This window comes from Akebia trifoliata, chromosome 1 (genome assembly GCF_017979445.1).
Source record: "Akebia trifoliata isolate Shusen 1 chromosome 1, ASM1797944v1, whole genome shotgun sequence".
NCBI lineage: Eukaryota > Viridiplantae > Streptophyta > Magnoliopsida > Ranunculales > Lardizabalaceae > Akebia > Akebia trifoliata.
Genome location: NC_141375.1, coordinates 29466555 through 29489162, shown reverse-complemented (window position 1 = coordinate 29489162; position 22608 = coordinate 29466555). Strand labels below are relative to the sequence as shown.

Here is a 22608-nt window from a genome sequence, read left to right as displayed (position 1 = left end):
AGATACAATATTCAGATTGAGGATGGAGGTAAAAATCCTCACTCTTCAAGTTGTTAAACTCTAGTTTAAATTATTTCTAACTTATTCAATCTCATCTTCAATGTATAAATCTTTTGATTTTTCTATTGATAATTCCATCGATGCTTATCAAAAAATCCTATCTTGTGTCTTATGGTAAGAAGATTAAAGAAGAAAGGGTCTAAGCTTGAAAAAGAGGGTGAAAAACTTCACCCCAAGGTTGAAGATGACTGATTTTGGGAGGAAATCTAGATTGAAGAGTTTTGGTCTTCAAATCATTGACACGAGTCGTTATGTCAAGTTTTTAGTCAATCTTTCCATGTATTTTAATTGAAAAAAATTTAAAAAACAAAAATGAATGGATTTTACCAACGTCAAGCTCACCACTTTCTTATTTTGGGTTCAACATTTTTATTGTCAAGTTCGACATTTTTTTAAAAAACTTGTCGAGATCAACAATAACAATTGTTGAGATCGACAATAAATAAAAATTGGTGAGCTCAATCGACACCCCTAATATGGATCTGCTCACCTAGGGATATAAAACTACGATTCCCCCATAAAAATGTGCAGTTTTGTATTCCAAGGAGAGCAGATCTATGTTTCCCGAGTCAGTCTCAGCAAGAGTGTCACTGAGTATGCCACGTGGCTAAGTCCGATTATCACGACTGTTCTAAACTAATTTCTCGTGGACACTACGCTCAATTGTGTTGACATGGCAGTGAGCAGATAACCATAGATCCATAATCTTTGTCAGGTTATCATATGATATAGGTTTCTTTTTCTTCGATCAAAGAAAAAAACTTTGGCTCACAAGCATCAACAAGATACCCATTCAAGAACACCAAAATCAGATTAAATCCACACAGATCTAGAGAACTACTAACATCTAAATTCCTAAAATCCAATCTCACATTTAATTGTATGAGAAGAACACCAAAAGCAGTTGATTAGATGGGTGAATCATGCACACTAAAAATCGAAGCCAACAAAATAAAATTTATAGACGAATGAAGTAGAGAATAATTAAGGAAATATTTTGGATACTAACCTGAACTTTTCGGACAGTTGCTTCCTCTTTTTCTCTTAAGATCTAGAGAAGAAAGATGAATCCAATGTTACTTCCAGTTCTATCCACTATTAAGAACAACGAGTGGTTGCGAGTAAGTCAATGAGTAAAGATATTATAGCTCGGAAGATCATTCAAGTCACTGTGGGGCTTGCTTCTGCATTATTCCCCTTTACTTACCACTATTATCTTTTGAATTTTTCCCCTCCTCTGCCTTTCTTTTCACCACAACACTGTGTACAATCATAATTATTAATAAATAGTGCAAAATAATGCAAGTCATGCACGTGGAAATAATGCCATAAATTACCATCTGTTAGAATTCAGATGTTATTTTACTATTTTACCCTCTTATTTTATATTTTTTTTTTTATTGTTATTTTGCTATTTACCCTCTTATTTTATATTAGAAATTAAATTTAAAACAATAATTAAAATGCCCCGGTCTAAGCATTCATTGAACTGAACCCATTTCTTCACAGGCCTATTTTTGTTTATAAATAAGGGTAACATTTTAAAAGAGCAAACTGGTCTTTATAAATGGAATTTAACTATTAGGTTGACAGAAATTTGACAGAAGGGGTAAGTCAACCCCTTAGATAATTATAAGAGAGATAAGTGCAATTATCAAAATATTAAGAGGTCAAAATGAAAGTATACCAAACTCTAAGGGGTCAAAGTGTAATTTACCCCATCTATTATGGCATTACAAGAGTTAATCTGCAATTAGGGCTGCAAGTTGGATCGGTAAAACCTGAACCCAATGGGTTCAACCAACCTTGGGGCATGTCTGAGCATAGTTAGCTTAGGTTCCACCCCAGGCTCGACCAACAACAAAAAACATCCAACTCAAATTGAGTTGGGTGTGGGTATAGGTATCGCCAACCCAAACTTAATATATAATTTAAAAATATTTTTCATCTTGGTATCTTTCACACTCATAATTAATATTTTGAATATGTGTGATTTTGCTTATTTATATATCAATCTTTGCTTTGTGTTCAAGTGTAATTTTATAACAGAGAAACCCAAAATCATAAATAAAATGTGGAAATATAATAATCAGGATTGTTAATCATAATTGATTTGAGTATAGTAGAGGTATTTCATTTGAAACTGGTCTGATACTGATCGATGGAGCTAAGAAGTGATGAAGCTCCGAAATGAAGACGAGAATAGGTTGGGGTTTGAAGGTTTTGGGATATTTTGGACATACATTTCCTAATACACGAAGGTATTGTTAGAAACACACAACCATTGTATTTTACAGTAAAATGACTCCGCGCAAAAATATTTTTTCCACTTTTCGGTAGAGTAACTATTTTGAACTTTTCAAGTTGGAGCAAATACGACTCTTCAGTAAAGTTTTTTATTTTTTTTATTTTTTGATATGATAACGATTTTCTATCTAGAAATCTTCACTGGGTAAAAAGTATTAGCCGACGTGGCAGGTACATAGAATCATAGATCTTTTTTCTCAAGATACAAAATTGCACATCCCCATTAAAGATGTGCAGTTGTGTATCCTGAAAAAAAAGATCTATGATTCCATGTCCATGTCATATTAGCCAAGTATTAATCGAGTGAAGAATTCAAATTTGTATTCTGCTGTTTGAAACAAATGTACGATTTATTGCTTATAGCTCGTCATAAGAGCTAGAAGTTGTCAAAGAGACGTTTCCAAACACAATTTATAAGAGTAAATCAAGTCATTGGTTGTACATGTGGGATACTTATTTAATTTAGTTTATTAAAATCTCCTTACCTAATTTACTTAGAATACTTTTTACACACTTGAAACCTTATAATATACCATCTACCAATTGACATGGGGGTGAAAAAAATAAAGAGTTACTATTGGCACCCCAACTTTTGATACACTTCAATTGAAAAATAAAAAAAAATATAATAAAATAAATCAATCAATGGATGAGAATAAGTAGAAGTTGGAGTGCCATAGAAACTTTTCTCTCTCTATATATATTTTCTAGAGTTAAGATTTTAAATGAGCCTAATCTTAATTGTAAACAACTACTAAAGTTGTTAATGTTGAGAAAATAACTTGCACCAAACTTTTGTATATTTTTTTTATCATGGGCAAGTTGATTTTGTACTCATCACCTCAAACTTTTATAATGTTGAATGGTGTGTTTTAATCTTAAATTAAAGTGTAACAAATAATTTAAGAAATTGGAATGTAATAAGTAAAATTTGAGGTGCCAATAGCAATTCTATAAAAAATGTAAATATTATCACAGAGGATTTTTTTTTTTTTTTTTTAATTCTTAGTTAAAGCTATCAAATAGGGTTTTGGCTAGACCCAACCTTGTTTCGCTCGGCATGGACCGAATTTGGGTAATTAGAGTTTGCGTGTATTAATCTTACTTGCTTTCGAGCGTATCTTGCGTGAGCTCTATCTGTGAATCGTTGGATTTAATTCTTAGTCCACGTGGGGACAATCAGTGTCTTGAAACTCAACCGAAAACTCTAAACTTGTCACTCAATCCTCCCTCCAAAATCTCCACTCTCTCCTTCCCAAAACTCCGAATTTTTATTTCTCTAAACGCCAATTCAACCCCTCCTAGAACAACATCCTCTCAGATTCATGAAATCCCACAAAAAATCCCCAATGAAGAAACCCAAATTGAAGAGACCCAAATCGAAGAACCAATTACCTCGAAAGCTAGATCAGGAATTACAGGAAACAGAATTACTCGAGTCATGGATCGAATTCGGAAAGCCAGATTCAGGTTCGAACCCTTTGTCGATCAAACCATTGCCATCTAATACTCCAATAGGTCTCATCAACGAGAATTTATTCTCTCCTTACGTCGGTTGCGAGAAGTTCAATCAGTTGCCATTATCGAAGTATACGAAGGATGTTTAGAGTGATGACTGAAATTCACAAGGCTTCGTTGCCGCATTCATTGTGCGGACGTGATATCCTCGGTGCGGCGAAGACCTGGTCTGGCAAGACTCTGGCTTTTATAATTCCGGTGATTTCTCTTAGGAATTAGGGTTTATGATTATATTTTGTGATGAGTTAGAGTTTTTTTTATTTATTTTTAATTTGTTTTTAGTAACTTTAGAATGCGTGAAATTGATTAAAAAACACAACTTTGGTTTCCTTATAGATAATTTAAATTTAGGTTTAAGTCTGTTGTTCCTCAGACCTCAATCGCTGAAATTATTCCCTACAAGGGTTCTATATCTGCTTACTCATTAATTTTTTTTAATATTTATTATGCACAAATTAGTGAAAGTCTTAAGTTTTGGATCAGCATATAGAAATTACCCTGAATGTTTTTAGAGACTTTTCTTCAGTTTTATTTCTAATTTAATTGTTCTCTAAAGTGGAATAGTGTTCTTCAAGAATGGTATTAAGGTAAAAAAAAAGTTGAAATAATCTATAGGTCCCGCTTTTCTTTTTCTTCGATAAAATGTTTAAGTTATAAAAAATTAAAAATTAAAACTATAGGTCCACAATACATTCAAGGCTTATATTGTTCAAAATATGAAAAGATCATAATCATGAGTCCAAGTTAGGATTCATCGAGTCAAAATCATCAATATTGTCACCATCATTTTTATCAAGGTCATCTCCTCTTAATAGTTCATCAAGATCATCTTTCAGTTTTTTTCAATATAATTTGAAGTTTGCTATTGAATCACAAAGTTTGTAAAATTCATGATTAAATGGGTGGAGGAAAAAGTCGCAGAATTTGGTGACTATGCTTTTATGTAATATACATTGGGTAGGTTAGTTTACATGCCCCACACTTGTTGTGTTTTCTCATTTTATTTGTTCACTTGTGAATCTTTATTACGTGTTAATTAATTTTGTGATACATGGGCTTCGTCTATAATCACACTTATGTGCTTTAGGGATTGAAAAGTATCTATATCTTCAATTTTTGTTAAATTAATTATACTTTGGTATTTCAGGTTTAAGAGAAGTTATATAGAGCAAGATGGGATCTTGAAGCTGTGGTAGGAAGCATTATAATAACTCCCACATGGGAATTAGCAGGTTAACTTTTTGATGTATTGAGAGCCGTAGGGAAGCATCATAGTTTCAGTGTGGGCCTTCTAATTGGTGGGGAAAATGTTGAGACAGAGAAGGAGTGTGTCAATGGTCTGAATATCTTGGTGTGCACCCCTGGTCGGCTTCTTCAACACATGAATGAGACTCCAAATTTCGATTGCTCAGACCTCCAGGTGAAGATAAAGTATTTCTTTTGAAGATGAGCTTGCTCTTCTTATGTTTTCCATACATTTTACATGTATATAGAGAGGCTAGAATGCACAATTCACTGGTTTCACATGGGAGAAATCCTGAGTCTAAAATATCATCATTACTGGGTGATCCTAATTGTCTTATACATTGACGACCTTAGTAAATTATGCCCATCTTTCCTTTCAACCAGGCCACTCGAGGTAACAAACATGAAGAAACTTTGGTTTCAAGACCACACCACCACCACCTCAGCGCACACACAAACAAGCAAACAAACAAATATATATATATATACATAATAATAATACAAAAATAATAATAGACACCCACACAACCAGATACTCAAACACAAACAAACAAATATAGTTTAGTTACATTCATCAAACTTGGATCTAAAAGTCTTTCTCAAGCTACCTGGATGGAGCTACATGAATGATGGAGGCATGAAGCTTGGTTTTCTTCACTTTCCTGCTCATATTCAAATATTCCTCAAATTTAGTTACTGATTTGGGTACAGGTTTTGGAGTTTGATGAGGCAGACCGGATCCTTGATGTAGGATTTAAGAAGCAATTAAATGCAATTATCTCACAGCTCCTGAAACAGCGGCAAACATTGTTTTAGTTAAAATCCCAATGAATTTATGGTTTGGTAGGCTTCTCATGAAAATAAGGTGTTCGTCAAATTTTAATTTTTTTTATGAGTATTTTTTTTTGTTTATTATGATCTTAGTATGAAATCATGATTTTTATTTTTTGAAATTAGCATTTGAATGAAGCTTAGTTTTTTTTTTAACAGTAAGGATATGTAATAAGAATTCTATTATAATATACATATTATTTATAATTTCAAATTTTATTTTCCTACACTAAGTTTTGCCCTTGCAAGTGAACCTTTTTGGGTCTGCCCAGGACACGCGACAAGTCTAATATATAGATAAAAATAAGAGAGATTTCAACCTATCTGTTGCAATTTTATTACAAAAACTCCCTTATTTCATATTGAACAAACCTTAATTTATGAATCAGATTAGCATGACTAACGTCCTGTTTGGAAAAGTTGTGTGTAAAGTTGTTGTTGCTGAAGCAAGTTGTTGAAGTTGAGAGATCATTGTTGAATTGGGTGTGGTGTTTGGTAACTTGCCGTTTAAGTGTGATGCCTGGATTTTGAATTGTTTGATAACTCTGCTAGCATTCTTGATAGACAAACTGTAAAGTCAGCTGAGATGTTGAAGGTAAGTGAAGATTCTCTTCTCTATCTGCAAATGATGTAGATGAACCTAAAGATTCACAGTTAGATCATGAAGCTGAACCATCCTTTGTGTTTGCTTTTGAATTCCCCCCCGGGGATTTGTCTCTAAAGAGAGGATTCAACTTTCGACAATGGCCCACAATCATAATTATTAATAAACAGTGAAAATAATGCAAGTCATATGGACATAATACCCTAAAGTAACATCTGTAAAGTCATTGCTGAGGTGAGTGATTTTTTTCTCACAGCCCAACAACCGTTTGACATGTGGTGCAATGGAGAGAAAATTCCTCTCTCTTGCCCTAATTTCCTCTGCCCACAAATTTATTTTTGAGAGATTTGCCCGTAACTGTTGCATTTTTATCATAAAAACTGCCTTGGGATTGGAACCTTAGTTTATGAAGTTCTTTACCCACCAAACCTCACTTTATCAAGTTTGCTACTCAAAATCCCTTGGAGTGGGGATCCCTATCATAAAATTCAAATTGATGGGTTAATTTATTACTCAACCTACCTTGGAATGGTTCGTAATCTCATTAAATAGTGGTGTAAAAAAAATGATCTAATACCACAAGATTATAAAGGACAAAATTCGAAGAACTTAGAAAAAATAATTTTGAAAAAGAAAAAAAAATTAGTTCTCTGTTAACTTCTAAATTTAAATTTGGAAGTTTGGTAGCCATCCATTTTTAATACCCTGGAACAAGTTCAAAAAAGAATTTTTTTTTTTCTTTTTAATATGATTTTTTCCATGAAATCTAGAAGAAAGTATGTGATGGGGGATTGTCAATTTGATAATCCATGTGAGCCCAAAGACCCTTGGTTAGATTTGAAGTCTTGCTAAGCTAGTCATGCTAGATTAATCCATAAAGTAAAGGTTTGACCGGTAATGAATTTGATAAAGTAAGAGAGTTTTTGTAATAAAATTGTAATAGATAGGTCAGTCGGTAAATCTCTTTTTATTATTTAAGATTTCAAATATTAAAAAGGGTGGTTGGGCTCACATTGCTCACCACCTTTGTTTTTATTTTTATTTTTTATCAATCATTGATTATCACATTGGCCATCCAACAAAGCAACCTTCTAGATTTCATGAAATGGCTTAAAGGTAAGATTTTCTTCTTTCTTTTGAAATACTAATTTTTTAATCAAAGCACATTGAAAATTGATTATAAAAAGTAACTTAGCTAGAGAGATAAAATATAATAATAATATTTTTTTGTATAAAAAATTATAATAGCAAAAAATTAATTTTTTAGAGTTATCTAATTTTTTTCTATTAATTTAAATATCAAACTTTACTATTATAAAAAGAGATTTTTACCCAATCAACACTCATTTCACATTATCTATGATTAGTATTAATCTAATTTCACTTAATCAAACAGTGTCATCAATTAGTAATTGGGTCAAGAATAAACCAACCTACATTTCATCAGAGTTTTAGGTGTTTTTCACTCATGTGCATCCCAAATGCATTTTACCAATTTATATTTAACTATAATTATATATTAGGAATGTGCCATCTAGTTTAAATTTTATTGGGTGATAATATCATAGATTTAGGTTTAATTCTTGTCATCACCAAGTTATTGATCTCATTAAAGATATAGGTTTCGTCTAAGGGACTAATATGAAAATGACCTAAATGCCCTTTTATTTAAACTCAAAATACCCCTTAAATTTTCTAAGAAAAAAGCTACCATTTTCAAATTGTTAACTTCCATGGTAAAATACTTTAAACTTCAACCTTATCTTCAGTCCAATGTCTTCAATGTATTATCGAAAATCCTTGATTTTTTACCTCTAAACTTATCTTTCTCCTCTAAAAATCTATCTTTTTTTACTTTAAGTTTGAAGGAGATACAATCTTTAGATTGAGGATGGAGGTTAAAATCCTCTCTCAAGTTGTTAAATCCTAGTTTAAACTATTTATAACTTATTCAATCTGGTCTTCGATGTCATGTAGAAATCTTTGATTTTTCTACCCATAATTTCATTGATAATTTGCTTCTCAAATAATCCTATCTTGTGTCTTATGGTAAGAAGATTAAAGAAGAAAGAGGTCTTAAGCTTGAAAAAGAGGAATGTGATTTGTTTATTTTTTTGATAATTTTTTCCTTAACATCATCGATAGGGTATTAGGGTATCCATTTTGGTTTTGAAACCTAGGGTTTTAGAGGGTTCAAAGGGAACTATTTTTTGCATATGTTTCTGATTCATAAGTTAAAATTCAGGGTTGTTAGAAAAATATAAAAGAAAATTCAGTGTGGTTATAGGCCCTGTGTGGATGCACCTCTCCGCGCAAGAGCAAAAGCTTAATCTCTCCTCACAAGAGTAAAAATCCTCTTCACGGAAGAGCTTGGAGCTTTTCAACAAATAACAAAAAACCTCTCCTCACAAGAGCAAAAACCTCTCCGCGCAAGAGTAAAAACCTATCCAAACGTTTGCTAGTTCCTCGCAGGAGCAAAAGTCGTCAAGAAGCTTTATCATATATGACTCTGATTTCTCTTTTCATATTAGTTTTATTTATTTTTTTTAAAAGAAAATATTATCAGAATAAGAAGAAGAAGCTCAGTGGAACATTCTTTGAGATCTCTGTAATTGATTCGATGTTACAACAATCTGAATCGAATGACTCAGTCCATACATCAATGAAAGAACAACAACGAACATTGGTCGGTTTTTAGAGTTTAAGGTATTTCTTTAATTAGGGTTTCTCTCATTTCTGCGTTTTGTTTCTGGATATTATTGGTACATTGACTGAGGAAAGCTCGGATTAGGGTTTTTCATGAAAGATGCATTATCATTGTGGGTTCCCCCCCACCCCATTTACTTGTAAGTTTCATGGTTCAGATTCTTCTTCTTTTGTTCTTACTTGTACTCGATCCCCAGTTGAAATTGAGCTTGGTTCTCTGGATTTTCATTATCTGGAGGTAAGAAAGAAAATTTTCATTATGTAACTGTGTGAAAAATGACATAAAGTTGCTGACTTGATGAATTTTCCGTGACGTTAAAACTTACCCAAATTTCCATTTAAATCAAAATGAAATATTATGTCCATTACATGTAAATCAAATTAATCGATGCATTTACAAGTTGTGCATGTCTCAATCATTATAGTTTTATTTTTTATTTTTTTGTCATCATCTCAATTTGCATGTTATCCTTAGACCTATTGCCCAATTAGCCAAAAATATCAGATTAATTTACACTACAATCTCTCTTTTTATCTGACATATACATGGACGGTTGTGCATTTACAGATACTAATGTATTGAGGCTCATCAATAAAATTGTAAATCATTTTTGCAGTTCTATTGTATTCTTAATATCACAAGAACTCTTTATATATTGAATTATTTATTCTGATCGTATGTTTTAATATTCATCTCAGAGTTTTGAAGCCAAGTTTATAAGATGGACATCATCTCTCAGCTACAAGAGCAAGTGAATACAATTGCATCACTTGCCTTCAAAACTTTTAGGACTTTGCAAAGAGATGCTCTGCCTGTTAGGCTTTCTCCAAACTATCTGGAACCACCTACTAATCCCTCGGATAGCACAGTTAACATTGCAGAGCAACCCAAGGCCATGAGTGCTGCGAGGGTAAGGCTGCAAAGCAGGTGTGGAAAATGTCTCTACTTATGGAGACTTTGAACATTGATTACTAATAAAGAATTCATAATTTTATGCAAGCCTTTTAAAGCATTAATAATATCTCTTCTAATAAAGATCACTTGATGGGTCTCATGTGGGTAATCTTAAGAAAAATTATCCAGATTCAGTGGCCTTCGCCATTGTCTTTTGAAGATGCTTCCTAAACATTTTTCAATATGCTTTAGACTCCCAAAAGAATATGATAGGATACTAGGAATTGGTATCATCTGGTTGGGCCAACTTTTGTTCTTAGAGTGCTTCTTGGTAAGATCGATCTAGTGTTGTGTCCCAATCTCTATGTGTGTCATGCTGATGATGATGGTGGGCATTTCTTGCAATCTGTTTGGTAGATACTTTAATTCTCTTTCTGATAGTTTTTTAACCCTTACAAATATATAAGATTTACATTTCAAAAGGATCCTGTTAAAAACAGATATGCTCTTGAATATCTTTTCTTGATGATGAAAGTGGTAACTCCTCACATCTGCCAGTACATGATTCACTAAGAATTAGGAAGACCTTGTAGAAAAGATGGTTAAATATCTGCCATCACAGCCCAAAATGTTCAGGATTTCTTATTCAATATCTGCCACCACTATGTAAAATAATAAGCTATCTTTACCCATTAAGTATAAAATAGAGGCTACATATTCATGCCTCCTCAAATTCATTTCCTTCCTTCTGTACTCGGTAGATTTTTTTTTCCCATTTACACACTTAGATCGAAACTGCATGCAAAACCTCTGATAGAACATACAGAACTTGGCAAAAGTGCAAACGTTATGTCTTTCATGAGAATTGAGGCCTTGCTTCTATGGAGAAGTGCTTGCAGTTTGTATTGCTCTATAGACTCAATATCTTTTCTTATTTTCAAGCTTCATGCTTGATTGAATGAAAAATCTGGAGAACAATTCGCAGTGTTTGTTCTTCTATAGAGACTTCATATTTTTTTTTCCCTCTCTGGCCTTTGTGCTTGATTAACTGAGAATGATGTTCGTCTTTAGGGCTTTGTCACTTGTGGTTTTAGACTTGAGGTAGGATTAATTTTTCAATCACACCCATCAACTAATGGGCTTTGCTATTTGTTCAAGGTCAAGATCATTCCCAATCCAATCTTAGTGTTTTAAGGACTTCTCTTTCTGCAATTTTGATTTATACAGTACCAAAAAAAAAGTTAAATCAAGTATTCTTTCACTGGACATCATAGTTATATTAAGCACTAAGACAATATCATATAATGAATCAATTATTATTGAAACTCATTGTTATTTTTCCATTATATCGTTCCGTCTTGTACTATGAACTAGCCAAGATGCCAAACCAGACAGATTTTAAACCTTGTATGCTATTAAACCACTTTTACCTCCGCAGTTTGATGTATTGGTTGCGGCACTTCCAGTGTCAGAGGGTGGCGAGGAAACCCAATTGAAACAGATTGCAGAACTTCAGGTATAGTTTTGACAAATTTATTGCCATTAATGTCATTTTTCTCGACTTTCAGTTTTGGGCAGTCTTCAAAACCAAGGAAAAGTGAGGGGCATGTGTCAAAGCAAAATAACTGATAGATAAAAACTAGCTACCATTTTATCCTATTTTATATATTGAAAAAGAAAAGAAAAGAAAATATTTTACCTGAGAGAAAAACGAATCTCATTTCGAAACCTTTGAATTCTGCATTTGGATAGTCGTGATCTGATGATATCTGAGTCGTCGTCATCCGGCCACTCTAACCCTTTAAACCATTCCTCTTCACATTGGAATGCTTTCAAATTAGGTGCGGTATGAGGGCCAAAGGAGAGTCTCTTCAGTTTTGGGCATTTTTCGATTACAAAGTATCCCAAAGAAGGAAAATCAAAAAGCATGTTCCCTGACCCTCCTCTTCCTCCTCCTCGTCCTCCTGAGTAGAAGCATGTTAGTTCTGATAGATAACGTAACGTTAGTTTCCGTAACTGAGGAAATAAACTCTTGCACATCTTCAACTCTTCTTCCTCTTTCTCGTCATCCTCTGAAATTAGCTCTTTCATGCTCTTGCAATTCCACACTTCTAAAGAATGAAGTTTATGGAGCCCTCCTGCTAAATTCAATGTGAAGAGATTCTTCAACTTGTCGCACTCGTCGATCACCAACACTCGCAAATTTGTGAAACTTGTTGGAGGAGGAGGAGGAAGAGGAGTACTTTGTAATTTTATTAGTCTCTCCATTCCTTTATCATCATGACGAGATGGAACAGCCCCATGCCATAGCTTCTTCAGGTTTGGTATTTTCCAGATCCTCAATGCCTGGAGGTCAGCAAATGCGGCACATAGTGCTGGAACCTTCTTTTCAAAGTTAATGACATATTTCATTTGGTAACACTTATAAGAGAAAGATTTACCAAACTATTGGAACCTACAAGATTTACATCCAACTGTTCAAGACTTTCAACATCCTTGCATCTCTCTAACTCTACCTGCTCTGTTCTTTCCAACAGTACCTTAACCCAATTCGCCAAATTTGGACTTGAAATACCAAGCGTCATTCTCTTTCTCATGACAGCAGTAGAAGGGCGCCCCCATACTACTCCCATTTGAATGTCAAATCCATCTAATTTTCTCCAAGGGCCGCCTTCCATATCTTGAAATAAACATTCCCCTCTTTTAAACTCCACTTTTAGATCTGTCAAACGATTTAACGATGCCATCTCAGCAAAGCTAGCTATTTTCCCGGTTACATTTTCTTCATCAATATCATCCCATCTATAAAATCCATTTTTCATGTGCAGTATTTCTAAACGAGTTAATTTTGATATCACCCCGAACGGTATCCTTTCAAGACTAAGCGTGCCTGTCAGATTTAAAAGCTTCAAATTGGTAAGTCAGCATAATTCCAATGGCAACTCACGGATCATCAGACAACCATTCAGGTTAAGTATTTCAAGTTTTTCCAGCCCTCCAAGTAGAGATACATCTTGTAACTTGCAGCAACCTTCCATACATAATGTCCTTAGGTTTGTGAGGGACGACAACGATAGTGGCAAGGATTTAATCTTTGTACAGCTTAGATCCAGAACTCGAAGAGAGGGCATCCATGTGAAGAAATCGGGTGGGATATCCTCCAGATGTATATTTCCCTGTAATAACAAAGTTTGGAGTTCGGGACATTTTAACCCTTCAGGGAGCACCCTAATGTCATTGTCCATCAGTGAAATTCTCTTATATTCTTCCTTGTCTTCAAACTCTGGCCACTCTTTTAACCGTAGTCCAGCCATTACAAAAAAACCATGCCCGTCTTTCTTTGATAAACACATGGCAGCATCTCTTACAACATCATGCATTTTCACAAACTCCTGTCCACGAACATCATCATCCAATAACAAGCCAGAATCTTTTAGTCTATGGGCAAAAAATATTCCTTTATTTGATGCTTCTTCCAATGTTCTAACCACTTTAAAGAAATCTTCCCCAAAACCGTACAAAAATAGCTTTTTCAAATCGATGCTTTGATCTTCAGGGAACAAACAACAAAACAAAAAGTATAACCTGATAAACGGATCCCCTTTTAGAAAGTCATAACTAAATCGTAAAGATGAAATCACTGGCCCATACTCAAGCTCTTCCAGTTCAGTCGGTACTGAACTTTGTAATTTCCTCAGTGCTTCTCTCCATATAATTTTATTATCAATCATTCTCAATGACAATCCCACTGTCACAATTGCCAATGGCAATCCTTTGCACTCTCTCATGACCTTCTTCGCATCATGTTGCAATGTGAGAGAATCAACTACTTCTCCTGCTTTCCCTTTGAAGAGAGCCCACGAGTCCTCATCAGACAATAATTCCATTTGAATGTCCCTGTCTGTATACATTTTGGTGCAAACACTTTTCTTTCGAGAGGTCATGACAATTTTGCAACCCTCATGTTCTGTTTTACTAGGGATACCCACTTGGAATTTGTCGAATTCCTCCCACACATCGTCCAATATAATAAGAACTGTTTTCTCCAGCTTCAACCCCTGTAACAAATAGTAAGCCCTATCACTATCCTCACCCGTAAGCGTCAAGCCCAGCCTCTTAGCAATCTGATCTTGAATTCCATTCCAGTCTGGTTTGCTGGATACAGTTACAAATATCACCTTCGCAAAGGTTTTCTTTTCTTCAAGTTCATTGTTTAGTATTTTCATTAGAGTAGTTTTACCCACTCCCCCCATTCCGTACACCCCTATGGCTCTAATATTTTCTTCATCCAGTAACTTCATAAGCTGATCCTTTGCCCGTTCTATGGGTTCAAGACCCACAACATAATTGCCACGCTTTGGTATGACACTTGGAAGAGGCTGCGACACCATACTAAAATTTTCTTTTTGTAGCTGTTCCTTAATGCTCACTTCCATTTGTGCTGCCTTTTTACTCACATTATAGCGAGAGATCCAATCGGGACACAATCCCTTGAGGCACCTCTTGTCCTCATCAGCTTCTGTTTGTATTTTTTGTGCAGATTCTTCAATCCCATTCACCCTTTCTAGCCAACATCGTACTTCTACAGTGGGTTTTTTAAAATTCCCTTGAGATTCTTCCACCCGATTCTCAACATCTTTCTTCTTTGCTTTTAAATCTGCCACTCGGTTCCCAAGTTTTTCAATGTTGGTCCGGTAAGAGACTAGATCATTGATTACACCTTCAATGGGACCCCATAGTTGCATTCCCACTTCAGTTACAAATGAAAGACAATCCATGGCCACTTCTGTGAAGCAAAAATGAAGTCCAAAATCAATTATGAATCGCAGCAACTTCTATTTCATGAAGTCCAGCATGAAGTTCCTTTAGATGAGATCCAAAAAAAAGTAGTAGGAAGCATATTAAGGAAAGAAATGGAAAATAATGTAGTAGTAGCAAACACATTAAGAAAAGGAATGGAAAAGAATGTTTCCCAATCACTACTTGCAACAATATCTACCTTTTTATTTTATTTTTAGATGTAAGTTCTTATTTGAAGAATGGCAAAACCAACTCCTCTGAGGCATTCGACCATTCAATTTCACCTATAATACTACGATTTACAAACCTCAAAACTATGTTTGAACCTTAGTCTCATTCGTGAGGCTGAGTTGGGAAGATATTCCTAGTGATTCTCATAATGAATCTGTTGAGTTATGTCTTCTATTCCTGATGTTGGAGAGTTCTCATGAATTCAACCCGGATTCTTGATGATCCGTTAACAATCCGTATGACCTGATTAATTTTGAACCCATTTGATCTGGGTCTTGATCCGACCTGTTTTTACCCTCTTTGTAACCCTAAGTATATAAAGGGTATTTTTAGGATTTTTTCTTAACCGCCTCATTAGCGAGATACAAGAGGTAGAGGAAGACTGTAACTTGGTTCTTCCATTGGTTAATTTAGTGAAATTGTTGTTTATGCCCTTGGACATAGGTCAATTCTGACCGAACCATGTATATCTTGTGTGATGGTTTATGGATTCTTGCTGATTTTATACTTCAAATATGTGGGTTTGCTCCAACAGAATCTCTAGAAAATCATTACTAATTTGTTTCAAATCTATGGTTTTCTGCCCGTGTCACGTAAGAGGTTAGAGAAAGGGTGTTTTCCAAAATCGGCCGAGTTTCTATCTGACTCGGTGTATTTCAAATGTGACTCACCAGTGTTTCTACATTGACTCTGCAACTTTATGAGAACTGCTATTGGCACCCCAACTTTTACTTATCACACCCCAATTCCCCAAAGTATTAATCAAGCCCCTGTTAGGCTATAACACACTTTTCAAACATAAAAAAGATTTGGCTCTGGTTATAATCTCAATATTTTAACACTCCTCCAGAACAATTTCAGTAGTTGTTACAATTGTAATAGGCTCATATAAAATCATAAACAAACCACTCCCGCCCCTCCTCCACTCCCCTTCCCCCAAAAAAGAATAAAAATAAAATCTTGTCAAAAAAAGAAAGAGTTTCTATTGGCCCCCCAATTTGACTTCTTCTCAATCATTCACTTATTTTTTATTTTTTTAATTGGAGTGTAAGTAGTTAAAGTTGCAGTTCCAATAGCAGCTGTCTTTATTATTATAAGATTTACTGGGTAGACCTATCTGTTGTAATTTTATTACAAAAACTCCCTTCCTTATCAAGTTTGTTACTCGGACAAACCTTACCTTATGAATCATGCTACTGTAACTTACTTAGTAAGTCTTAAAATCTTACTAAGGATTGGTGGGTGCACATGGATTATCAGATTAGAAATTGAACAACATAGCCTATTAGGTTTCACAGAAAATATCAAATTCAAAACAAAACATTCTTAAAAACATAAAATTTTGAGCTTGATCGTAAATGTTGAAAATGGATGGTTATGGAACTCTCAAATTTAAAATTAAAATTCAACGGTAAAAATTAACTCTGTACTTTGTATTTTTTTTTAAAAGTATTTATAATTTTTTTCTTTCACAACCCTATGTCATCGAATCACGCTTTTGATGTCTCAAATTGATGAGGTCAAATCCACTCCAATGTATGTTAAGTGACAAATTAATCCTATAAATTTGAATTTTATGAGATGGATCCTCACTCCAAGGTTCGTTGGGTAACAAATTTCATAAAATAAGGTTCAACGGCCAACTTTAGGGAGTTGACATTGGGAGCCAAAATTTGTCATATACAGCTTAAAAGTACAGATTGGGCTGATTGTTTGTGAGGGTGATCTCTATGGTGAGGGGATTATCCTCACAAAAAATCAGCCTAATCTAAAACTTCTAACCCTATCAAAAGTGGTTTACAAATTAACAGTAAAAAATCGATGGTCAATATTTCTAAACTACTTTTCATGAGATTAGAAGTTTCAGATTGGGCTGATTTTTTTTGTGAGGATAATCTCCCTGCCATAGAGATCATCCTCACAAAAAATCATTTGATCCATGATGTTGAAAATGGATAGCTACTGAACTAGTATATTTAAAATTAAAATTCAACGACTGACCTGATTGTTTTTTGAAAAAATCAAAGTTCTTAGAATTTTGTCCTCAACAACCCTGGGACAACATATCATGTTTTTAGATGCCACAAATTGATAGAATCAGAAAACTTCCTTAGTAACTTAGAAAGTAAAGTATTTTTCATTCGTAACAAACCTTGGAATGGGATCCACATTTTTTTTATAAAGATTTAATACTTGTATGATGGGTTGGGAACGACTAGTTGCACACCACCCATTACCAATTGCACTCCTTCACCTAAAAATTCCCATTTGCACTCCATTCGGATGATTACACTCCAAAAATAATATATAAAAAATGTTGTACTCTTTTTTTTTTTTTTTTTTAAATATTTTTGTTCTTCCTCAATTATGCTAACAAAAATCAATTATTGGTTCACTTATTTTTGCAAGAAATATTTTGTCGTTTCGGTTTCGAAACCATCTTTACATAGTTAAGTTTCGTTGAAGTACACAGGTTCATATTAATTTCTAAAAAGGATTAGAAAATTAATACCTTAAATAAGTTTAAGCCAAACAGAACACGAGTAAAATCAATCACAAAGCAAAAGCAAAGAATACAAAATTGCAAATTAAAATTAAAGGCTAAACCCTAAAAGGTAACTATTGGAATGCAAGCAGTAGGTTAAAATAAAGGTTATAAAAAAAAGGATTTTTTTAAGCTTGGTGTGCAACCTATAATTAGTGATGTGCAACTAATTGGTCCCTAATGGGTATTATACAAAAATATGTAGAGAGTATCCTCACAAAATATGTAGGGGTGCCAATGGGTACCCATTTAACCAAAATCGAACCAGAACCGAAAACTCTAGTTCCGGATCCCCTTTAATTAGAATCAATTAGAGCCGAGTCTGACATGGAATTGAACCGATAGGAACATGAACTATTAGGTTCTATTCGACAGTACCCGAAACCGATTTATTTTGCCTTTTTTAACACCATAAATGATTTTAGGGAATTCTTTTATTTTAAATTTAAGGCACGTCATATAATGTTCTTCAAATTTTTATATAAATTATGGACTAGAGCTTAAAATTAGCTCTCTCTTCCAAAATTTATTACTTTTAAAGAAGATAAAATTTTATTTTTGAAAATAATGATTAATTTATATCTTTAGCAGCGCGTAACAAATTTTACCTAAGGTAATAATTTCGCTAAAAATATGTTAATTTTTTTGAAGGAAAAATGTTTATTATGATTTCAAATACTTTTTTTATCAACCGGTTCTTAAGAATCGGAATCGATGGTTGTTTCTTTTGGTGCGTTCGATTTCCGTTTCATTTATTTTTGGTATCGGAATTGAAACTAACAAGAACCAGAACCATAAAAAATATAATGGTTATGGTTCTAAGTGTCTTAGGAACCGAACCGGACCCCTAAAAAAGACACTTATAATATGTTAAATTGTACAATATGATATAACATTTGACTATTTATTTAAAATATTTGAATAACTTTTTTAAGTAATTATACAGAATTTTAATCCACTATTGTGCATTGTTTTAAAACTCATCCTAAATGGTACAATTCATCACAACTTGGATGTCATATGGGTCTATGAGGAAACCATCACATTGACTCATTGTATAACAATATTTTAAAACTCATCGCCAGGTTTATGAAAATTAGGCCCCGTCCAATCAATCCATTATGATTTTAAATGCTTGTAATTTATTTAAAATAAGATAAGAACTAGAGTGGCTAAGTTAGTCAAGAAAGTGTAGATCTCTTAATTTTAGTAACTTAAAAAAAAAAGTTTTGAAAAATTCATAATTCACGCTAACTTCACCCTAGGGATGTACATTTGGGTAGAACCGAACCGAATTCTCAGATTCGGTCTGGGTATGGCTGAAACTAGATCGAAAATTTTGGATTCGGATTTTGTTCCAAAGGCAAGACCCAAAATCGAACTAAAAATTTCGGGGTCAGTTTCAATTCAGGGTTTGGTTCAAGTAAATTGAAATTTATTTAAATAAAATATTATATACATGATTTACAATAGGATAATTATAAAAATAAAAATTTAAAAATTTAAAAATTTAAAAATTTAAAAATTTAAAAATTTAAAATTATTATAAAAAAAGTTATACATTTTTAAAAATTATCAAATCGGCACTTAAAGTGCTGAAAAAAAATTCAAATTTTGAATTTAAAAAAGAAAAAAAGAAATACTAAATTCTTTGGCGCTTGCCCTATTACAAGTTGGCTCCTAGCCCAACAAATGTTTGATATGTGGCGCAATGACATTAACAATAGAGAGAGCTTCTCTCTCTTGCCCATTGCCCGTATATTTATTTTTTTTAAATTTCAAATATTAAAAAGAGTCATGGGGCCCACATTAACAATCCAACAACAAAGCTTTTTAGATTTCATGAAAAATTTCATATTAAAAAAAACAAGAGAAATTAAAAAAATATTGTTTTTCGAACTTGATCCCAGGTGTTGAAAATGGGCAACCACCGAACACCCAAATTTAAAAACAAATTCAACTATAAAAATAACTTTTTTTTTTTAAAGTTCATATAAGTTTTTCATCTACAACTCCCTTGCATCAAATCACATTTTTGAATGTCACAAGGTGATCAAATTAGAAAGTATGCTTTTTTTCATTGTGGGCAAGAAAGAGAAAGGAGCGTTGGACGTTGTTTTTTAATGTTAAATGGACACAGTTTTTGGCAACGCCCCTTTCTCTCCTTTGCCCATAGTTAAAAAAAACAAAATAGAACGAAACAAACTTTCTGATTTGATCACCTTGTGGCATTCAAAAACATGATCCGATGCAATGGAGTTGTAGAGGACAAAATTATATGAACTTAAAAAAAAAAAAATTAAAAAATAGTTATTTTTCCCCATTGAATTTTATTTTTAAATTTCAATGCTCGATAGCCGCCCATTTTCAACACCTTGGATCTAGCTCGAAAAAAAAATATTTTTTTAATATAATTATTTTCATAAAATCTAAAAGGATGTATTGTTGGACTGTCAATGTGATAATCAACGTGGGCCCAACTACCCTTTTTAAGATTTGAAATCTAAAAAAATAAATATGTGGGCAACGGGCAAGAGAGAGAAGCTCTGTATTGCTAATGCCATTGCGCCACATATCAAATGTTTATTGGGCTGTGAGCCAACACGTAATAGGGCATTCACCAAAAAATTTAGCATTTTTTTAATCAAAATTTATCGAAATTTGAATTTAAAAAAAAATAATAATAATTGACACTAAAAGTGCCGATTTTGGTTTGATTTAATAATTATAAAAATATATTATTATTATTTTTTAGGTTTTTTTTTTTATATATAATTTCCCCTTTACAATAACTTGTATAATTTACTTTATATATTTTTACCATAAAATAGTTATTTTTGTTGCCAATTGTATAAAATATAAAGATAGAAATATAAGTTAAGCTTAATTATAAGTTTTAATATAGATTTCCTCAATCTCGGGTTTGATAATTTTGTAAGAGTTATGTGTTCCAACAAACAATTATAAGTTAAGCTTAAACTAGTTTATGATTGATGTATTTGCATTAAATGTTAGCATAGTTCAACCTGGATGGTTCAACAAAGAGTAATCTTGGCTTATGTCAATTGGGGGTATACAAGAGAATTTTCCAAATCCCCAAAATGAAAGTTAGTTAGTTAGTTGTGCTGTCGGCTGTAATTCGACAATGATGGATTCTATTTGAAATGGTTACGATCACCCTTTATTTATGTCTGAACCGTAACTAACCAATACAATATCTTATTTAGTTCTATCATGACTTTGAAAGAGATGAGGGTTTTGAATTTTGAGGTTTGGACAGAGAATGAAAAAGAAGGAAAGGCACAGGTTTTTTCTTTTTCTTTGCATTTTAATTTTAATAATTAAAAGACTCCTCTTTTATGGTTGGAGCAGCCCAATAACTTTTAAAACCCAATGGTAAAATACCATGTAGAATATCCCCACTCATTCTTAAATGCCAATCACATTTAATTGAATGAAAAAATAAAAATAAACATCAAAACCAGTCGACTTGTAAGACTATGTTTGGATTGAGAGAAGTTGAGAGAAGAGAAACTCATTAAGAGAATAGAAGAGAAGAGAAATTTAATGCTCTCCACCATTTTGGATTGACATGAGAGAACTTGGAACAATTTTGAAAATTTAAAATATCTTAAAAGAAATTTAGGTGTTGAATTGGAATTATAAATATTTTAAAAGTGTTTATCTTTATTTCTTTTCCCTTATCTCCATTTTTGGAGAGAAAGAAAACTCACATTTTTTTCTCTCCTTCTTTTCTCTTCTCTCCCCCCTTAACAATTCAAACAAGATAAATTGAGAGAAACTCGTTTATTTTTTCTTCTCTTCTCTTCATTTCTCTCAATCCAAACATAGCCTAAAGATTTTCAAAAACTTGGATCTTGGACAAGTCTTTGAGATGGGTGAATCATGCAAGCTAGAAATCGAAGCTAACTAATCTTAAAAATGGATCGAAAAAAAAAAAGTATAATAAAATCTAAATTAAAGACGAATGAAGTAGAGAATAATAAAGGAAAGATTTTGAATACCTGAACTTTTTGGTCAATTACTTCCTCTTTATCTCTTAAGATTTCAAGAAGAAAGATAAATCCAAACTTACTTGCATCTACTAGAGAGAACAATGAGCTTTTGCAAATGCAAATAAGTTAACGAGTAAAGATATTATAACCTAGAAAAGTCAGATGAATTCCATTTAATTAAGAAACTCAAAAGAACGATTTTTTGGGGAAAATGGAAAAACACTGCTTAAAAATGGAAAAGACACAGGACTTAAAATCAATTTTTTTTTTTAAATTAATACAAAAATAAAAACCTATTATACCGACCATTTTTTCTTTTTTTGGCTTTGATTGTTGTAGCTAGATTTGATTGATTGTGTTTGCTTTTGAATTTTCCCCCTGATTTGTCTCTAAAGAAAGGATTCAACTTTCAACACTGGCCCACAATCATAATTATTAATAAACAGTGAAAATAATGCAAGTCATATGGAAATAATAACCTAAAGTCACATCAGTTATGGCATTATTGAGGGGAGTGATATTTTGCTCACAATAGTGTGAGCAAATTTACTCACAGCCCAACAGCCCTTTGACATGTGTGCAATGGAGTAATAGTTTCTCTCTCTTACCCTAACCTCCACTGCCCACAAACTTATTTTTGAGAGATTTACCCAATCCTAACTGTTGCATTTTTATTACAAAAACTCCCTTAGAGTTGGAATCTTACTTTATGAAGTTCTTTACCCATCAAACCTCACTTTTTTCAAGTTTGCTACCCTACAAATGCTCATCATAAAATTCAAATTGATGGGTTAATTTGTTACTCAACATACCTTGGACTAATTCTTAGCCTCATCAATTCGTGACATTA

The 22608-nt window shown here is 33.1% G+C and overlaps 1 protein-coding gene, 1 long non-coding RNA gene and 1 pseudogene across 9 annotated transcripts in view; 1 reads left to right on the top strand and 2 right to left on the bottom strand.

Annotated features, from left to right (window-relative positions):
- Nucleotides 1-22608, bottom strand: part of LOC147411565 (disease resistance protein At4g27190-like) — a 64123-nt gene that overhangs the window by 26039 nt on the left and 15476 nt on the right. For 5 of the 6 annotated variants that reach the window (XM_086449922.1, XM_086449925.1, XM_086449928.1 and 2 more), the window contains exon 1: nt 1070-1284. The exons of the other annotated variant lie outside the window; for it this stretch is intronic. The gene's annotated coding sequence lies outside the window, so the exon portion shown is untranslated. Of the gene's footprint in view, nt 1-1069; nt 1285-22608 lie in introns of those variants that run through there. 6 annotated transcript variants of the gene reach the window in all.
- On the top strand, nt 3502-10829 carry LOC147411567 (uncharacterized). 2 transcript variants are annotated; one of them, XR_015180424.1, is made up of 3 exons: nt 3502-4052; nt 5033-9411; nt 9971-10829. It is a non-coding gene; the product is annotated as an uncharacterized LOC147411567 (long non-coding RNA). The 2 variants fall into 2 exon arrangements; XR_015180423.1 differs by having other exon boundaries at nt 3503-4083; nt 9971-10826.
- On the bottom strand, nt 11862-21903 carry LOC147411566 (putative disease resistance protein At4g27220; annotated as a pseudogene). Its single transcript, XR_015175593.1, has 3 exons — nt 21768-21903; nt 12635-14952; nt 11862-12548 (listed from the first exon to the last, which is right to left on the bottom strand). The product of XR_015175593.1 is annotated as a putative disease resistance protein At4g27220 (transcript).